The sequence below is a fragment of the Schistocerca serialis genome, unplaced genomic scaffold (assembly GCF_023864345.2).
Source record: "Schistocerca serialis cubense isolate TAMUIC-IGC-003099 unplaced genomic scaffold, iqSchSeri2.2 HiC_scaffold_1071, whole genome shotgun sequence".
Classification (NCBI taxonomy): Eukaryota; Metazoa; Arthropoda; class Insecta; order Orthoptera; family Acrididae; genus Schistocerca; species Schistocerca serialis.
In genome coordinates this window covers 47,501-53,185 of record NW_026047263.1, presented here as the reverse complement: position 1 = coordinate 53,185, position 5,685 = coordinate 47,501, and the positions used below count along the sequence as shown (strand labels likewise).

The 5,685-nt window shown below is 54.6% G+C and overlaps 2 non-coding genes across 2 annotated transcripts; both read right to left on the bottom strand.

Annotated features, from left to right (window-relative positions):
- Positions 1–136: 136 nt before the first annotated feature.
- On the bottom strand, positions 137–291 carry LOC126430952 (5.8S ribosomal RNA). Its single transcript, XR_007577446.1, has one exon. It is a non-coding gene; the product is annotated as a 5.8S ribosomal RNA (ribosomal RNA).
- A 351-nt stretch (positions 292–642) lies between these two features.
- LOC126430947 (small subunit ribosomal RNA) lies at positions 643–2,551 on the bottom strand. The gene has a single exon (XR_007577441.1). It is a non-coding gene; the product is annotated as a small subunit ribosomal RNA (ribosomal RNA).
- Between the last annotated feature and the right edge of the window lie 3,134 nt (positions 2,552–5,685).

Sequence of the window (5,685 nt, the reverse complement as noted above, 5' to 3'; positions counted from 1 at the left end):
TAAGTACCGGTATGCGAACCGCCAGGCGACGGGCGCGCATCGCACGTTTAAGGAGGCGCGGCCGGCCCCACAGGCGGCCGCGACGCTCCCAGGTCTGCGAAGCGGGGCAAACGCCGCGCGCTTCAGTATACGTAGCCGACCCTCAGCCAGACGTGGCCCGGGAACGGAATCCATGGACCGCAATGTGCGTTCGAAACGTCGATGTTCATGTGTCCTGCAGTTCACATGTCGACGCGCAATTTGCTGCGTTCTTCATCGACCCACGAGCCGAGTGATCCACCGTCCTGGGTGATCTTTTCTTAGTTTCCACCGTCTCTTTCAAGACAGTTGCATAGGCGGGACGTAGGCGTGTGGCGGCCCCTGTTCAAGCGTTCTGTGTCCAACGGCCTCACGGCCGATGGGCGTCGTACGGCTCCACACCGGAGCGGACAGGCAGTCGGGCGAAAGTCATTCAAAACCGGCGCCAGGCGCCAGGTGCCGCAGGCCAGCCGCTCCAGCGCTTCAGCGCTCGTACCACACAACATTGGCGTTAGTTTTGAGAAGCACGCGTGGTTCCGCACGCGGCGCACGGCTACTGCGAGCCGTACAGATAGCGTGTTGCGCGACACGACACGCACATCGAAAGACATGCAGTCTAGTCGGTAATGATCCTTCCGCAGGTTCACCTACGGAAACCTTGTTACGACTTTTACTTCCTCTAAATGATCAAGTTTGGTCATCTTTCCGGTAGCATCGGCAACGACAGAGTCAATGCCGCGTACCAGTCCGAAGACCTCACTAAATCATTCAATCGGTAGTAGCGACGGGCGGTGTGTACAAAGGGCAGGGACGTAATCAACGCGAGCTTATGACTCGCGCTTACTGGGAATTCCTCGTTCATGGGGAACAATTGCAAGCCCCAATCCCTAGCACGAAGGAGGTTCAGCGGGTTACCCCGACCTTTCGGCCTAGGAAGACACGCTGATTCCTTCAGTGTAGCGCGCGTGCGGCCCAGAACATCTAAGGGCATCACAGACCTGTTATTGCTCAATCTCGTGCGGCTAGAAGCCGCCTGTCCCTCTAAGAAGAAAAGTAATCGCTGACAGCACGAAGGATGTCACGCGACTAGTTAGCAGGCTAGAGTCTCGTTCGTTATCGGAATTAACCAGACAAATCGCTCCACCAACTAAGAACGGCCATGCACCACCACCCACCGAATCAAGAAAGAGCTATCAATCTGTCAATCCTTCCGGTGTCCGGGCCTGGTGAGGTTTCCCGTGTTGAGTCAAATTAAGCCGCAGGCTCCACTCCTGGTGGTGCCCTTCCGTCAATTCCTTTAAGTTTCAGCTTTGCAACCATACTTCCCCCGGAACCCAAAAGCTTTGGTTTCCCGGAGGCTGCCCGCCGAGTCATCGGAGGAACTGCGGCGGATCGCTGGCTGGCATCGTTTATGGTTAGAACTAGGGCGGTATCTGATCGCCTTCGAACCTCTAACTTTCGTTCTTGATTAATGAAAACATACTTGGCAAATGCTTTCGCTTCTGTTCGTCTTGCGACGATCCAAGAATTTCACCTCTAACGTCGCAATACGAATGCCCCCGCCTGTCCCTATTAATCATTACCTCGGGTTCCGAAAACCAACAAAATAGAACCGAGGTCCTATTCCATTATTCCATGCACACAGTATTCAGGCGGGCTTGCCTGCTTTAAGCACTCTAATTTGTTCAAAGTAAACGTGCCGGCCCCACCGAGACACTCACTCAAGAGCACCCTGGTAGGATTGCAACGGGGTCCGCCTCGGGACGCACGAGCACGCACGAGGCGCGTCGCACGCCTTCAGCTCGCCCCACCGGCAGGACGTCCCACGATACATGCCAGTTAAACACCGACGGGCGGTGAACCAACAGCGTGGACACAAATCCAACTACGAGCTTTTTAACCGCAACAACTTTAATATACGCTATTGGAGCTGGAATTACCGCGGCTGCTGGCACCAGACTTGCCCTCCAATAGATACTCGTTAAAGGATTTAAAGTGTACTCATTCCGATTACGGGGCCTCGGATGAGTCCCGTATCGTTATTTTTCGTCACTACCTCCCCGTGCCGGGAGTGGGTAATTTGCGCGCCTGCTGCCTTCCTTGGATGTGGTAGCCGTTTCTCAGGCTCCCTCTCCGGAATCGAACCTGATTCCCCGTTACCCGTTACAACCATGGTAGGCGCAGAACCTACCATCGACAGTTGATAAGGCAGACATTTGAAAGATGCGTCGCCGGTACGAGGACCGTGCGATCAGCCCAAAGTTATTCAGAGTCACCAAGGCAAACGGACCGGACGAGCCGACCGATTGGTTTTGATCTAATAAAAGCGTCCCTTCCATCTCTGGTCGGGACTCTGTTTGCATGTATTAGCTCTAGAATTACCACAGTTATCCAAGTAACGTGGGTACGATCTAAGGAACCATAACTGATTTAATGAGCCATTCGCGGTTTCACCTTAATGCGGCTTGTACTGAGACATGCATGGCTTAATCTTTGAGACAAGCATATGACTACTGGCAGGATCAACCAGGGAGCTGCGTCAACTAGAGCTGAGCAGCCGGCCGCCCGGGAGTGTGTCCCGGGGGCCCGCGCGAACACGCAAGCGTCCGCTCAATTATTCTGCAAACAGGAGGAGGCTGAGCTCCCCCTGCACCATACACCTCGAAACCCTCTCAGGTCCCGGCGGCGCGCAGCGCCGTCCTAAGTACTTGGTCGGGTTCGAGAGAGGCGCAATCGCCCGGAGTTTGGCGAGTAGACGCCTTAGGTGCGACCACCCGTGCTCCCAACTGAGCTTGCCGCTGCCGACAGAGGCCCGGGAGCGTGCTGTCGTGGCATTGCCGGCGGGAGACAACACGCGCCACCTACGGTGACCGGCAGCTCCAACGCCAGCGCCACAGAAGGACAAAAGCCCCACTTGGGTGCCGAAAGCGAACTCTCCCAGCACAGCGCACGCGCCAACACGTCCGCACAGCTGCGATACAAACCACCTGCGAGAACCGCAGAGGCGACCGAGCAGCAGACGGCGTCGCGGCGCCGAGCGCCGGGCGGCGGCGCATCCTCAGCGCACACAGTCCTCAATCGGACCAGCACACTGCAGATGTCCACCGCGCTTCGCACCGGGCCCGCGAGGACCTACTTTGGCCGCACGGCGCCGCGTGCAGGGTGCGCCGGCGCGCAGCTGCGCCGCCTGCCGCCTCCGTCGGCCGGCGCGCCTGCCACTGGCCGCCCCCACCAGCCGGCTGTAGCGCGTGCGCCCACGCACCGCGCGGCCAGCACGCCGGGAGGCCCCCCCTCACCGGCCGGGGACGGTCCCACCCAGCCACCGCCGCGTATCGCTTCACACCCAGATGCCATTCACGTTCGTGGGCATGGTGGGTATCGCTGGAACAACCGGTTGGTAGCTCAACCGATCGTCGCCATCACTGATTCACCTCTAGCGAGAACAACCGCACCACAACGGTTTACCAGTTGTTCATTTGCGTAACGTCACCAGCAAACGTAGGCGTCCATCGCCATTTGCAAATTCAACGATTGTTGCATGCCTGTGTCAGGTGTCACGACACACTATGTCTGCCCACATACACGCAACAACATGTGCACGCTTCGCGAACACGTGGAAGGTGGCCCCCGTACGTATGCGATGTCCATTGCGCGAACGACTGTCAACCGGCCTCTGTCGCATGTCGCAGATGTGGAACGCAGTGCACCATGCTATCACGGTGTGTGAGAAGAGACGACTACGTCTGACAACACGCGCCACTACATCAACAGACGGCTCATGCTGATCGCCATCCAGGGCATACCACACTGCAATCCAGCTCTTATAGGGAGACGACACGTAGCTGAGTGCACAAACATTTGGACCGCATGGTTCGCCGTTGTTGGCGCAGTCGTTGTACGGTCACATGTACCACGATGTATCATTCAGTACATGAGGACCAATGTGCAGTACAGTGTGTGATTTGGACGTACAATATCAGCGGACAGTTGACACAGGCCATACCACAGCGTAGGCTAAGTGCTTCGCCATGCGAATGCCAATGAACAACTGCGAATGCCAATGAGCATGTACGTCCTGCTGCCATCCACATTACAGTGTATAGCTGCACGGTGTTTAACATGAAGCGATACACTGGGACCGGGCAGTGCGAGTAGCAAACTATATTGCGGGGGTTGCAGTTAGGCAACACTACACTAATTTAACGCGTCGTATGACAATTACAGAGCAGGTTAAGGCCCAACGTGTGTTGGGTTAAGGCCCAACGTGTGTTGGGTTAAGGCCCAACGTGTGTTGGGTTAAGGCCCAACGTGTGTTGGGTTAAGGCCCAACGTGTGTTGGGTTAAGGCCCAACGTGTGTTGGGTTAAGGCCCAACGTGTGTTGGGTTAAGGCCCAACCGTGTGTTGGGTTAAGGCCCAACGTGTGTTGGGTTAAGGCCCAACGTGTGTTGGGTTAAGGCCCAACGTGTGTTGGGTTAAGGCCCAACGTGTGTTGGGTTAAGGCCCAACGTGTGTTGGGTTAAGGCCCAACGTGTGTTGGGTTACAGGCGCAATATGGGTTACGTTAAGGTACGATATAGGTTAGGTTAAGGTACGATATAGGTTAGGTTAAGGTACGATATAGGTTAGGTTAAGGTACGATATAGGTTAGGTTAAGGTACGATATAGGTTAGGTTAAGGTACGATATAGGTTAGGTTAAGGCGGGAACGTGGGTTAGGTTACGGCGCAACGTGGGTTAGGTTACGGCGCAACGTGGGTTAGGTTACGGCGCAACGTGGGTTAGGTTAAGGCGCAACGTGGGTTAGGTTAAGGCGCAACGTGGGTTAGGTTAAGGCGCAACGTGGGTTAGGTTAAGGCGCAACGTGGGTTAGGTTAAGGCGCAACGTAGGTTAGGTTAAGGCGCAACATAGGTTAGGTTAAGGCGCAACATAGGTTAGGTTAAGGCGCAACATAGGTTAGGTTAAGGCGCAACATAGGTTAGGTTAAGGCGCAACATAGGTTAGGTTAAGGCGCAACATAGGTTAGGTTAAGGCGCAACATAGGTTAGGTTAAGGCGCAACATAGGTTAGGTTAAGGCGCAACATAGGTTAGGTTAAGGCGCAACATAGGTTAGGTTAAGGCGCAACATAGGTTAGGTTAAGGCGCAACATAGGTTAGGTTAAGGCGCAACATAGGTTAGGTTAAGGCGCAACATAGGTTAGTGTTAAGGCGCAACATAGGTTAGGTTAAGGCGCAACATAGGTTAGGTTAAGGCGCAACATAGGTTAGGTTAAGGCGCAACATAGGTTAGGTTAAGGCGCAACATAGGTTAGGTTAAGGCGCAACATAGGTTAGGTTAAGGCGCAACATAGGTTAGGTTAAGGCGCAACATAGGTTAGGTTAAGGCGGCAACATAGGTTAGGTTAAGGCGCAACATAGGTTAGGTTAAGGCGCAACATAGGTTAGGTTAAGGCGCAACATAGGTTAGGTTAAGGCGCAACATAGGTTAGGTTAAGGCGCAACATAGGTTAGGTTAAGGCGCAACATAGGTTAGGTTAAGGCGCAACATAGGTTAGGTTAAGGCGCAACATAGGTTAGGTTAAGGCGCAACATAGGTTAGGTTAAGGCGCAACATAGGTTAGGTTAAGGCGCAACATAGGTTAGGTTAAGGCGCAACATAGGTTAGGTT